This window comes from Strigops habroptila, chromosome 11 (genome assembly GCF_004027225.2).
Source record: "Strigops habroptila isolate Jane chromosome 11, bStrHab1.2.pri, whole genome shotgun sequence".
Classification (NCBI taxonomy): Eukaryota; Metazoa; Chordata; class Aves; order Psittaciformes; family Psittacidae; genus Strigops; species Strigops habroptila.
Genome location: NC_046360.1, coordinates 16940683 through 16955772, shown reverse-complemented (window position 1 = coordinate 16955772; position 15090 = coordinate 16940683). Strand labels below are relative to the sequence as shown.

Here is a 15090-nt window from a genome sequence, read left to right as displayed (position 1 = left end):
GATCTAGAAAACAAACGAGGTAAATAATGAAGTTTTCCCATTGAGAGCTTTACATGAACAAAGCACTTGCAAGCTGAGTCCTGGTCCTGGGGCTCCTGTGGAGTTAAACTCTTTGTTGGTTTAGCTGCAATAAATCAAAAAGTGGATTCACGCCTAAAATTGTCCTTTACCTTTCCTCCAGCTCCCAGCTCGCTAGCAGGTTCCACGGGCAGCTCTCCAGAGAGCTACAAATCCCCTGTCTATCTGCACACACACTTCAGAACTTCTATGTGAAATTAGGTTTGATCCAAACAAGTCATTATTTATCAGCTGCAAATAATCATTAATGAAGAGTGTTCTCTGACAGATCCTGAGAGTCAAGTGCAGCACCAACAGAATAATAGCAATGTATTTATGCTTAAACCACAACAATTTATTTTCACATTGGAAACCACGGGCTAATTCTGCCCAGCGCAGAAGGGAGTAGGAAAGGGAATTGCCTTGGGGGAAAAAATGCATCCTTGTATTGTACGACCAATAACATTCTGTGATAGTGTCTCAGCACTTCTTCCTTACTCAACATGTCACCTCTGCTATTCACCACTGCTCCATAAAAAGCTCTAGGATGCTGCCCATACTGTCAAAATAGTTTTGTATTACAGCCACGTAACAAAACCAGCATAAACTGTTCTCCAGAAAGAAGTACTGGGACTTAGCCTTCATTTGTTTTCATTAATAGCACACCTTCTGCATGAGTACAGGTCAAAACTGCTTGAGAAAGTATCTATTATTAGCCAGTGCCTTTTGTTCCTCAGCAAAAGCAAACTGGTATTGTTGTATAAATGAAATATTACATATCTTGGGAACAAGGAAATCAATCAAACAGAAATAAACAAAGTTTCTAGATCACAGCAGTCTAAAGTTACTGCACAATCAAAATCTCTGCCAGCATCACACTGTTAAGTGGCCTACCTAGAACTGGTGCATATCAGTGACAAATGTATTTTCCAAAGCTGAAAGTCAGAAACCCAAAAACCAGCAATACCACACTGCTCGATCCTTGAGACCCTACAGGCCAAGGTCATAGTCTCAGGGTTTAATATCACACACCCACGATGGATCAGGAGGCTGGACACTTCCAGCAATCCAGCCACCATGTATGCAAGACCCCGCAGGCTACCGGTGGAAGACCAGTCTGAGAGACACTTGGAAGACACCAGCCCACCATGGCAGCAGACAGCACTGGGAACAACGCTTGATTTCACCCTCAGGCTTTCTGTGCTGCCCCAAGGGTCTGAAGATGAGAAGCATCTCTACCAGGGATGCACCTTACACGTTGCCAAGTGGGCAGTCCACCTTCCAGGGAGAGTCCCCAGGATGCCCTCAAAGGACACAAGGCAGAAGGGACAACACAAGCTGGGCCTAACCAAGAACTGAGGAGTGGGAACTGGGTTCAGCTGAGCCAGATGAACTGATTAATTTTCCTTGTAATGCAGCACTGCAACACAGAATCACAGAATCATAGAATGGTTTGGGCTGGAAAGGACCTCAAGATCATCTGGTTCCAACCCTCCTGCCATCAACTAGGTTGATCTAGGATTTAAGATCAAGTCCAACTGTAAACAATTTAAGTACCACCTTGTTAACCGTATTTCTTATTTCCTGTCCTCTATGATTCTAGGAATTAACTTCTATAAATAAGCACATACATAGCAGGAACTAAACCATTATGCAGAAACCTTACAAACCGACTGCAGTCTTACTATGACCCTGTGATTTTGTTCCTCCTCCCAACAGTAATGTTACTGCAAACACTTTTGTAACGATGCCCTGTTCCCACAGTAAAACCAGCCATGCAATATCCACAACTTATTAAACTATCTGTAATAGTGGCCTATTATAAACTCACAATTGCAATCCAGCAGAGCCCTCAGTAATTCTTCATTTTGTCACTTGTCCTCCAAACTCCTCACAGTACCTGGAGCAATGCCATTCCCTTGCACTGTGACCATACTGGGACTAAACCTGACCACGACACAGCTCAGCTGGATGTGAACAACAGGGATATGGGACATGCTGCCATTGGAGATGCCTGTTTCACTGGTCATTGGGTCAGGATTTACTCCTGCTCTCAGCAGACACGCTGCCAGGACAGGCAAGCGTTAGATCTTAGTGGGATGTGGGCAGCCAGGGTGCCTGAAAGGTTTCCATTAGTATCTGTGATGCATCTCAAAGTAACTTGCTAGCTTTGGTAAACAGCAGGAAAATTTCCAGTTGATCAGCTCTGCCAAGTGATTAAGAGACCAAAGTGAATTTAAAGGCAAACGCCAGGGAGCTGAAAATTATGAAAAACATTTAAATGAAAAACATTTAAAAATATACATTGACACTCAGCACCCAAAACAGTGAACCATAAAGCAGTGCTATTTACTTATAAAAACTATGTACCTTGTGCAAACCAAGTATGTTAGAATTGTTAAGAAGATCATTAGCATGTGCAAAAGCTATTTTACATTCCCCTCTTTCCAGCAGTAAGCGAGACTTGTGCTTAAAGCACTCAGACCCTCCCCTCGTGCACATCTTCACTGCCAGCTGTCTGATGGGACTGGGTGAGAGCAAGGAATTTTGCAGCCTGAAGGCCGAGAGAACTTAACAGAAAGTTTAGACAAACAAATCCAATTGTTTGAAGTGAAAAACTTGGGTTGTCTCTCTTCTCTGAACACTTGATTCCGCTGAACGACACATGGATGACACCTTCAGCTAATGCAGACTGGCCCAGATGCACTGAAGTCAGCTGTACCGATATGCACCCAGTATAAACTGGGATCATATCTTTTTCCTTCCCACTTCTTTAATTTCCCATCCCCAGTCCTTGCTGTACACGCACAAACCCTTCCAGCATGCTTCTCCTGGCTGCAGAGGGGCCAGCAGAAAGGCTGCACCATGGCTTGGTGAGAAGATGTGATTTGCAACACCACCCAATGCCTCGTATGGAGATTTTAAAGCAGCTTCCAGTGCCTAAAGGGGCTCCAGGAAACCTGGAGAGGGGCTTTGGACAAGGGCCTGGAGGGACAGGACAAGGGGGAATGGCTTTAACCTGCCAGAGGGGAGATTGAGATGAGCTCTGAGGCAGAAGCTCTTCCCTGTGAGGGTGCTGAGGCGCTGGCACAGGGTGCCCAGAGAAGCTGTGGCTGCCCCATCCCTGGCAGTGTTCAAGGCCAGGTTGGACACAGGGGCTTGGAGCAACCTGCTCTGGTGGAAGGTATCCCTGCCCATGGCAGGGATTTGGAACTGGATGAGCTTAAAGGTCCCTTCAACCCAAACCAGTCTGTGGTTATGTGATTCTCTTTCCAGATTGCAAGCTGCGGGCATGCAGCAGGAAGAGGGAGAAAAGAAAAGGACCTGCCCAGGTGGCTACAAGTGTGTGTATGTACTTGCTTCTTGGGCACAGCTAAAATATGCACAACAAACCTTGCTGTATGAAAACTTGCCGTGCTTGTCTGTGATTCTCAACACCCACACCTTCAGTAGCATAAAGCTGTGCCTCAGGCTCATCATTCTCAGTCTTGTTTCCTCTTAGGAAGTAATTTTCAGTTTCTGTGGATGGTTTAAGAGAAAATCTCCATGCGACTTGAACCAAGAACCAGGGAAGAAATGGCTTTCTTCCACTGCTAAAAAGGAGTTCAGATAATTTTCCTGTGCACAGATAACAAAATGGGTTTGGATTTCAACTTGGATAGACACATCCACACTTACATGTACACGGGCAAAGGTGGGTTTGGAAATGATCAAGCTCTGAAGAGGGGAAATATGTTTAATCAGATGTTTTTAAGCTTAGTGAAATTAAATTACGTCTTTGCCTTCTTGTACCCCGTCTGAGGGCTCATTTATACAGAGCAATATGAGTAATTTTACTGCTGAAGTTACACTGGTATATGATCTGAATTAAACATCTACATGGGAGGTCCATCAAGTCTGTTTTAGTCCTTTAGTTACTTCAAGCTACATAAACACTTTGAAGTAAAACAACTGATGACTGCCATAGCTGCTCTGCCCTCTGAAGAAAACACTCAAAAGGCTCAGAAAACAATTCTGCCTTCCTGAAGCTGGAGTACTATTTTCACAAACTTTAAGTTGGTATCTCAAATGAAAACTGCTTTTATGTCATTCTTTGGATGCAAATATGCATCTCTCCTACTACTGATCAGGTATTTCTGATTATAGACCTAATACGTTGTTAGATTTTTTATTTGTTGTATATTTGTTGTGGGGAAAAAAGTCTGTTTTTGTCTGGCTTTATATTAGGATCTCTTCTCCAGTTTTTATTTGCAAGTGTTGACTGAACTGTGAATGAATTAATTTGGTTTCCTCAGCTGTTGGAAGGCAATGGTTTTATTGATGTCCAGTAAAGTAATCAACTACTACCAGAGAATTCCACCCAATTTTCAATAGATATTCTAAGATAAATAGATGAGGGTGCTGAGGCGCTGGCACAGGGTGCCCAGAGAAGCTGTGGCTGCCCCATCCCTGGCAGTGTTCAAGGCCAGGTTGGACACAGGGGCTTGGAGCAACCTGCTCTAGTGGAAGGTGTCCCTGCCTGTGGCAGGGGGTTGGAACTGGGTGAGCTTTGATGAACACAGTGATGTCACTAGCAATCTAGCATTGCTTGAAGTGGGAGTAAAACTGTAGGGGACTGTGAATAATACTGCAGGGTGAAACACAGCTGTGGAGGAAAAAATGTTCCTATTTCTGATATAAAGTGTAAACTGGAAGACAAAGTGCAGAAGACACGGTATGTCAGGACACACACTCTGCTCTGACTTAATACAGCAGACTCTAAAGAAGTTAAATATATCATTATTTGGGAACCTAGAGAATTGCTTACAAGGGACCTGTTGGAGGTAGTCCAGAGGAGGCCACAGAGATGCTGGAAGGGCTGGAGCTGCTCTGCTCTGGAGCAAGGCTGAGAGAGCTGGGCTGGGGCAGCCTGGAGAAGAGAAGGCTCCTGAAGGGGAGACCTTAGAGCAGCTCCAGTGCCTAAAGGGGCTCCAGGAAACCTGGAGAGGGGCTTTGGACAAGGGCCTGTAGGGACAGGACACGGGGGCACAGGACAAGGGGGAATGGCTTTAACCTGCCTGAGGGGAGATTGAGATGAGCTCTTAGGCAGAAGCTCTTCCCTGTGAGGGTGCTGAGGCGCTGGCACAGGGTGCCCAGAGAAGCTGTGGCTGCCCCATCCCTGGCAGTGTTCAAGGCCGGGTTGGACACAGGGGCTTGGAGCAACCTGCTCTAGTGGAAGGTGTCCCTGCCTGTGGCAGGGGGTTGGAACTGGGTGAGTTTTGATGAACACAGTGATGTCACTAGCAATCTAGCATTGCTTGAAGTGGGAGTAAAACTGTAGGGGACTGTGAATAATACTGCAGGGTGAAACACAGCTGTGGAGGAAAAAATGTTCCTATTTCTGATATAAAGTGTAAACTGGAAGACAAAGTCAGTGCAGAAGACACGGTATGTCAGGACACACACTCTGCTCTGACTTAATACAGCAGACTCTAAAGAAGTTAAATATATCATTATTTGGGAACCTAGAGAATTGCTTACAAGGGACCTGTTGGAGGTAGTCCAGAGGAGGCCACAGAGATGCTGGAAGGGCTGGAGCTGCTCTGCTCTGGAGCAAGGCTGAGAGAGCTGGGCTGGGGCAGCCTGGAGAAGAGAAGGCTCCTGAAGGGGAGACCTTAGAGCAGCTCCAGTGCCTAAAGGGGCTCCAGGAAACCTGGAGAGGGGCTTTGGACAAGGGCCTGTAGGGACAGGACACGGGGGCACAGGACAAGGGGGAATGGCTTTAACCTGCCTGAGGGGAGATTGAGATGAGCTCTTAGGCAGAAGCTCTTCCCTGTGAGGGTGCTGAGGCGCTGGCACAGGGTGCCCAGAGAAGCTGTGGCTGCCCCATCCCTGGCAGTGTTCAAGGCCGGGTTGGACACAGGGGCTTGGAGCAACCTGCTCTAGTGGAAGGTGTCCCTGCCCATGGCAGGGGGCTGGAATTGGATGAGCTTTAAGGGCCCTTCCTGCACAAACCATTCCATCATTCTATGATTTGTGCACAAACACGATCCTAGAAAAGGGACTGCTTTATTTTGCCCGCCCCATCAGCAAGCCAGCCCTTCTTTAAACAAGCCATCAAATGCTGATTTCTCCAGCACTGTAATATGCAGAGAGAACCACTATATTAGGAAGGCAGAGTTTGCCATGATCCTTCTAACCCGCCATCCACTGCAGCAGGGATCTGGTCATTCTGTGTATCACACACAGTCACACGTGCTGAAGAGCACACTGAAGATGTGGGTGTACATGTGTGACCAAACTCCAGACAAATGCAAACCAACATGTTACAAACAACCTAAACAGCAACAAAGCCCCAGGCAACATCATTAACTTTGTACAACAACAACTACTTGTACTAAAATAGGCATAAATACAATTCTGAGTACTGCATGAGTTTGCTCTGCTTTAATTGCTTTGTCCATTTATGTAACTTATTTTCAAATCTGAGGTCACTTGTAATTTGCATAGGCATTGTTATGCTAAGATCTCACTAAAATACACCCCAACATTTGGATGGGTCTCATTTTCATTCACAATACCACTTTTATGTATTCTTTATATATATATATGTATCTATCAACACACAGCAGTCCTGATCGATAGCATACCGTCATTACCTTTTCATGCTCTATCTTGTATGGCAAACAACCTGAGCCAACTGTAATGCACACAGGGGAAGCTTCAACAATGAACCGATGGTATAATGAGGAAGGAAGAAGGAAAGGGAATGATTTTCATTGTTCTATTTATGAAGACCTTGCTATATTAAAACTAATGACAATAGAAGATGGCTGAAGATAGCATCATGGAGATGGTACATCTCCTTCTTTGATAGAGCAGATGGCACATATGTCTCAGAATAATGGATAACATACAAGATAGAGGGGAAAAAGGCAAACCTGCATGTTTGGAAAGAAAAACATGGTAGTAGTATTTATACTATCCAGAGGCACAAACCACATAGGTTTCCTAGGATCAGACATTCAGACTAATCATTAGGATGGTATGAAATTAGGTCCTTTTCTGTCCATGGACTCACAGTGATTTGCTCCACCTGGTAACTCAGCCCTAAATGCACACTTTTCACCAGCTAACTGGTACTACTGGTCTTCCTCCTGGTCTGCAAAGGGATCGATTTCACTTTTGGAAGCTGTATGACATAACAGGTTGATGATAAGGCATCAGTCAATGAGGCTGGATGCTGGGGCTCCTTTGCTCCCCCTTGACTTCGGCAGAACCTCTATTTACTGAAACAGATCCCACGGCACTGCTGCTGAGTGGATTCCTTCTGTGTGCTGCATCGTTTGGCGTTCATCATTGTTCAACAGCAATTTCAGAGCACATACCCACACATCATATCAACACCTATTGCAGTAGTTGTTCATTACAGCTTTCACAACAGCATCTCATCCAAAGACATGATGCCTTCCAAACACCAGTAACCCTCAGGCACTGCAGCAGGGCAACTTCCCAGGGATCTCCTATGTGAATCCTAGAAAATTAATTCACTATAAATGAACATTACATTGCACAAAACTATTCTTTTAAGCTTTATTTAGGGATTAAGTCTTAGAGCCTGACTCAGCGAACACACAGTATTGCTCTTAGGACAACAGAGGTGAACTGGAGCTTACTCATGTGAGAAACATGGCTTGAGTGCAGCCGGGACTGCAGCAATGGGGATTCTGATTTCCCAAGGAGGGAGGAGAGGTTCACACTCATTTTAACTCAGGAAGACATGTTCAGCATGTGATGGTCTAACCAGAAGCCAGAAGGAACTGCTGGTCTCGCAGCTGCTCATAGAGAAGCAGGGCGATACCCAACGCTTGTGAAAGTCACACCTATTGTGTAAAGCTGCAGTTTAAACAAACTTCCAAAGTAACACACAGATAGTCTATGAGGTAAGTTTGTCTAAACCAAAATGTAAGCTAAAGCAGAGAAACAGCAGGAAGCAGACGCGGTTCTCAAGGCACCTGATAGACTCAAACCTCCTCTGAATACATGGAATAAAGTATTCCTAAACTCAGGAAATTTCAGAATTTGATTTAACCAGGAATTTTAAATGGAAACCATGTTTCCAGATCCCTTTCTGGGAAACACATGGCCAACACGGCCCCAGGCAGCAGCACCCCTGCACAGCAGCCAAGCCCACCACCTCTAGCACCGGCTGCTGCCAGCACTTCCCCAGTGACACTGCTGAGGTTTCCCCAGTAAAAAACCCCAAAATAGCAACAACAACAAAAAAACAACCACCACCCACAGAAATCCTGGACAAACAAAAACCAAAACTGCCACCTGCATCCCGGGCTGCACCCCCAGAGCATGAGCAGCAGGTTGAGGGAGGGAATTCTCCCCCTCTGCTGTGCTCTGGGGAGACCCCCCTGCAGTCCTGATCCAGCTCTGAGGCAACAAGACAAGAGGGATGTGGAGTTGTTGGAGTGAGACCAGAGGAGGCCGCAGAGATGCTGCAAGGGCTGGAGCAGCTCTGCTCTGGAGCAAGGCTGAGAGAGCTGGGCTGGGGCAGCCTGGAGAAGAGAAGGCTCCTGAAGGGGAGACCTTAGAGCAGCTCCAGTGCCTAAAGGGGCCAACAAGAAACCTGGAGAGGGGCTTTGGACAAGGGCCTGTAGGGGCAGGACAAGGCGAATGGCTTTAACCTGCCAGAGGGGAGATTGAGATGAGCTCTGAGGCAGAAGCTCTTCCCTGTGAGGGTGCTGAGGCGCTGGCACAGGGTGCCCAGAGAAGCTGTGGCTGCCCCATCCCTGGCAGTGTTCAAGGCCAGGTTGGACACAGGGGCTTGGAGCAACCTGCTCTAGTGGAAGGTGTCCCTGTCCGTGGCAGTGGGCTGGAATTGGATGAGCTTTAACGTCCCTTCCAACACAAACCAGTCTGGGATTCTGTGATTCTATGAAAACAATATCTCAACACAGCTCTTAGCAACTCTTAAAAAACCCTTCCTACTCCTCATTCCCCAGTGTGCCTGTTTACTCCTGTGTCTATTTTTTTCATCTGTTTGTTCACTACCTGCTTGACATTGCTGCAAAACTTGTCTTGGCCAGCCAGAACAGATAAAATCTTGTAATACTTTCTGCAGTCTGAATGGAAAGAGAAGGACAAGCTTCAAAAGTGGCCATAAGGTCGCATTCATGGGCCATAATGGTCGTCTTCTGGCAGTCGAACTAGATGGGTTTAAGACGATGCTTTTCTTCTCTCTCCTTATCAAATCTTTTATGTGGGTTCGTGTCATTTAAAAGCAGAAAACATTCAAAAGTTCTAAAAGTAGATTTGATAACACATATAAGCAATAATATCCAAAGCAAACTGGCTAAAACTGATTTCCTTAAGTTTCATATTATGCCAGTACCAGCAAATAACAACAAAACATTAATTTGTTTCCAATAGGAAACACATGTTGCAGCCTCCTGTAATTTTGTAGTCTACTTCCAAATTACTCCAAATGTGTCCAGAAGCGCAAACATCACATTTGAGTAACTAATTTGGTCCAAACTGACATGGGAACCCTGAAATATTTCTTAATAACATGTTGTTTTGAACTGTGGAGAAGCACTAACAGGACCTAAAATCCACAGCAACGCTCTGTGGCATTAGTAAAGAAGGTGCTCTGGAGACTGCACGTTCATACGGCTGTGACATTGCACTGTTGTAAATTGCTATTTGTTGTAAACCGCTATTTGCTTCAGTCTGCAAACCCACAAACACTGCACACAATTTATGGAGCAGATTTCCACTTACCAAAAAACTGTAAAAAAATGTAATCATGTTACATTTTGAGCTGTGGCTTAAATGTCTCCATGGACACAGTGAGTAGCTCTTATTGTTCATACACCTGGAGCCTCTGGGTCCATCACCTAGCACATGGTACTAGCCTACATCACCTAGCACATGGAACTGAGACTTTGCTATGCTTCTGCGAAGTCTTAGATGAAGTGTTGTTTTCTTTCTGATACATATTCCAAAGCACAATTAACTTTATATTTATATTTAACATTATTCTTTAAAATTATGATTTTAAAATTATAATTTACAGATTGTGTGGCACAATAGCGAGATGATACATTTACTGGAACTCATATAGAAAAAGAGTAGGAAGATGCAAACTGTTACCAGTGGCGCTTATTTCCAAAGCTACATAAGTTATATGGGAATGGTTTTAAACTAAAAGAGGGGAGAGTCAGGCTGGACGTGAGGAAGAAATTGTTTACAGTGAGGGTGGTAACACAGCGGCAGAAGCTGCCCAGAGAGGTGGTGGATGCACCATCCCTGGAGATATTTAAGATCAGGCTGCATGTGGTTCTGGGCAGCCTGATCTAGTTAAGATGTCCCTGCTCATTGCATGGAGGGTTGGACTAGATGAGCTTTGAAGGTCCCTTCCAACCCAAACTATTCTGTGATTCTAATACATTTTCTCTTTTTCTCCAGACAGCTTTTATGCCTTTTTACAAACATGACATAAAGTGTTAATATTGTTTCCCTTCTAGTGGCTTATCAACACAGAAATAGAGTTCAGCCTTGCTCTCCTCAAAGATAGAACCTTACCTAGAAAGAGAATGCTTTCAGTCCTCACAGGCTGGGTTCGTGTCAGGTACTCCATCCTTCCTTAAGTGACTGTGACACTCCTCGTGAAACTTCTGTCCCTTTGAAGACCTGTGGCACAATCAAGACCTGGGACCTGGGAGGGAGCCAGCCGTTCTAATGTGTAATCTCAGTCTCCTCTCTGTCAGGTTAAAGCCATTCCCCTTGTCCTGTCCCTACAGGCCCTTGTCCAAAGCCCCTCTCCAGGTTTCTTGTAGCCCCTTTAGGCACTGGAGCTGCTCTAAGGTCTCCCCTTAAGGAGCCTTCTCTTCTTCAGGCTGCCCCAGCCCAGCTCTCTCAGCCTGTCTCCACAGCAGAGCTGCTCCAGCCCTTGCAGCAGCTCCGGGGCCTCCTCTGGACTCCCTCCAGCGTCTCCACGTCCCTCTTGTCTTGTTGCCCCAGAGCTGGATCAGGACTGCAGGGGGAGCTCCCCAGAGCACAGCAGAGGGGGAGAATCCCCTCCTTCAACCTGATGTTCATGCTCTGAGGGTGCAGCCCAGCACGTGGGGGAGTTCTGGACTGCAAGTGCTATGGTGTATGCGTGCATGTATGGTGTATGTATGGTGTGTGTATGGTATGTCACCATAGCCACCCTACGGACACCAATTTTCTTACCTACTCCCCACATGACACAGCTTGCAAACATCAAAAATGAATCTAGAATACAAACATCTACAGCAATACCCACATCACCCAACAAGGACCATGTTCAACTTGAAAATGGGAAGAACACAATCACATCACCTGTGAACCAGCTCATGTGGTCTTACTGTTACAGTGAGCAGCGAACGTGCAGGAGGAAAACATAGCTGATGTCACCTAACCGCTCAGTTACCTAAGAAGTAAAATCAGGTAACTTTTGCTGAGAAAAAATGAAACTCCAAATGAAATCCAAAAAGAGCGAGTAAATGACATTACCCACATCTCTGATAGCAGCATTCCAGAAACTGCAACTTATACACAGATTTGTTGATTCAGATAGCACATATTACAAGAGCTAAATGTTCTGACACACACTCAGAAAAAATCACAGTGGATTGTCAGTTATCTGCTATGCCACATCACTGCCAAGCTGCAAAGGAGCGCAGCGTGTTCAAGATACACATTCTGCCTTAAAGATACCGAAATAACAAAGGAAGGCTCCATGCAATTACAAGCTTGCTGGGCTTCTGCAAAATAGAAATCCCAGACTGGTTTGTGTTGGAATGGACCTTAAAGCTCCTCCAGTTCCAACCCCTGCCACGGGCAGGGACACCTTCCACTAGAGCAGGTGGCTCCAAGCCCCTGTGTCCAACCTGGCCTTGAACACTGCCAGGGATGGGGCAGCCACAGCTTCTCTGGGCACCCTGTGCCAGCGCCTCAGCACCCTCACAGGGAAGAACTTCTGCCTCAGAGCTCATCTCAATCTCCCCTCTAGCAGGTTTAAGCCATTCCCCCTTGTCCTGTGCCCCCGTGTCCTGTCCCTACAGGCCCTTGTCCAAAGCCCCTTTCCAGGTTTCCTGCAGCCCCTTTAGGCACTGGAGCTGCTCTAAGGTCTCCCCTTCAGGAGCCTTCTCTTCTCCAGGCTGCCCCAGCCCACCTCTCTCAGCCTGGCTCCAGAGCAGAGCTGCTCCAGCCCTTGCAGCATCATTATGACCATCAAATATTGCAAACTTGGGACCCAGAGTCAGTCGGTGCCTGGCAGAAGGGGAGCTAAGAGGATGCCTCTAACAGCAAATTCAGATTTGGAGGCAGCCTGAGTCATGAGCCAGCCATCAGAGTGGAAACCCAGCAAGAGTGGAAACCCAGCAAACACAGACCACAGCACTGCTCCAGACCTTCCTGGTCCCCTGGTATTCTTCTGGTTCTCTCCTCCAGAACAACTTCCACTCCTCTTTCTCTTCCAGAGATAAACTATTCATTTTCTTCATTATGTTATGTATTACATTTAAAATATCAATGTACTAATTAATGTGTATGCATGAGAGAGAGATAAACCAGACGCAACCAAAGAGCAGTTAACTGCCTTGACCAAAGCTCAGGAGGAAAGAAGGAGCAAAGCCAATGATGACACCTTGTCCCATCTCCCTGTCCTCTGCATTCATGTCTGTGTCTGACCATTATGTCTGGAAATACAAATGTCAAGTATTTAACACAGAGGCCTGACTGTAACAGTTTTCACAGCAACTTTAAATCCAGCCTATCTTTATGCTCCACAATTGTACAAAACACAGACAGTTGCAGCAGATCATCTCCAGGCTGCATGGCACCCTGCATTTCAACCAGAGCACCAGGCACACTGCAACAACAGATCAAAGTGCTGAAGGACCAAGGAAAGCACAAAGAAACTTGTAACTTTTCCCCCAGACAAGCTTTTAGTTTATTGCATGGAGTAGGAGTTAGTATTACAAAACCCAGCCTGGGCAAGTCACCACAAAGCACTCCAATGGCTGCTGTGGCCACAGCACCAGCTCAGGCTCACCATGGGAGATACCTGTTCACCCCCAAGCACGATTCTGGGTCACTGGTTCTGTGCTCACTCCAAGGGCAGCATGTTATTTACTGAATCCTCATGACTAGTTTTACCAACACCGTGGGCCTTTCACCCAAGTACTGCTCAGCTTCCAGTACTTCATACCCAAGACCTCTGAAGAAAACAGCTATAGGTGCTGCAGAAGGAATGGGTACGTTTTGATGAATACAATGAATCCAGGATTGCTAGAAGTGGGAGTAAAACTGTAGGGGACTGTGAATAATACTGCAGGGTGAAACACAGCTGTGGAGGAAAAAATGTTCCTATTTCTGATATAAAGTGTAAACTGGAAGACAAAGTCAGTGCAGAAGACACGGTATGTCAGGACACACACTCTGCTCTGAATTAATACAGCAGGCTCTAAAGAAGTTAAATACATCATTATTTGGGAACCTAGAGAATTGCTTACAAGGGACCTGTGGGAGCGAGTCCAGAGGAGGCCACAGAGATGCTGGAAGGGCTGGAGCAGCTCTGCTCTGGAGCCAGGCTGAGAGAGCTGGGCTGGGGCAGCCTGGAGAAGAGAAGGCTCCTGAAGGGGAGACCTTAGAGCAGCTCCAGTGCCTAAAGGGGCTCCAGGAAACCTGGAGAGGGGCTTTGGACAAGGGCCTGTAGGGACAGGACAAGGGGAATGGCTTTAATCTGCCAGAGGGGAGATTGAGATGAGCTCTTAGGCAGAAGCTCTTCCCTGTGAGGGTGCTGAGGCGCTGGCACAGGGTGCCCAGAGAAGCTGTGGCTGCCCCATCCCTGGCAGTGTTCAAGACCAGGTTGGACACAGAGGCTTGGAGCAACCTGCTCTAGTGGAAGGTGTCCCTGCCCATGGCAGGGGTTGGAACTGGATGAGCTTTAAGGTCCCTTCCAACACAAACCAGTCTGGGATTCTATGATTCACTCAGGTATCCAGCAGGATTCTTCACCACAACAGCATTCTTTGATTCCACAAGAAATATTTCTGGTATATGAGGAGTAGCTCATATGCTATGCCTATAGCAGTCTGTAAGGAGCTGGAGGTTCAAATGGTCCTGCTTCAACTAATTCCAGGCAATAAACCGCACATTTTAGCTAAAAAAAATTAAAATGGAAAGAACACTAGATACACTCTAATTTTACAGTCCATAGCAACTGCTGCAATTGTATTTAAAGGTATTCAGTGATCATGAACAGAGAGAAAGAAAATTGCAAATGGATACAGCATGATCCAGGTGACGCTGTCCTTGTTCAGACACAGGCCAAGCAGCAGCAGAAGTCTAAGCCCTTTTGCTTCCTCCTCCTGCCCCTATCCAGAGGTTTGGTGAGATGGTCAATACAGGGGATTGAATATTGGTCATGTTCTGACTATGGGGATTGTATTCCCCAGTGACAATCATTGGCTTTTTCACATGCTCCCACGTTATTCTACGTTCATCTATAACCATAATAAAAACCATTTGCAGCCTTTGTTGTATCTGGCAGTAGAAGGTAGAGGCCTGTGCGGTGCCCAGCACTAGGCACACACAATGGGACACTGTTCAGCACCGTCACAGGAGCAACACAGACCCGAGTTGGAAGGGTAAATCACAACCACATGGCTCACACTTAATGAGTGTATTTTTATACACAATCACAAATGCATACTGTAACCATGCGTGCTCCATGTGCAAAGCCCTCCAAAACCAAAGATATCATCTGGTCACCTAAGACCACTCTGCTGTCGACACACAGTGTAGACACGGTGTCACCGTGCCAAAGGAGCACAGGAAGATTTTTTAATTTTTTTTTTAGAACAATGAGTATACATTGATTAGGGTTTTTTTTAAATCATTACAATTTGGCCATATCAAATCCAGCTTTTCCAGACCAAAGAGTGGCACATACGACAGTGGCACACAGGAACAGTGTTCCTGCCAGTTTCCACATTTCCATCACCTTCCATT

General features: G+C 46.1%; 1 protein-coding gene across 2 annotated transcripts in view; it reads right to left on the bottom strand.

The window, feature by feature from the left end:
- The window catches only part of PHF2 (PHD finger protein 2), an 87034-nt gene that overhangs the window by 62077 nt on the left and 9867 nt on the right, over positions 1 to 15090 (bottom strand). The gene's annotated exons all lie outside the window — the stretch shown is intronic.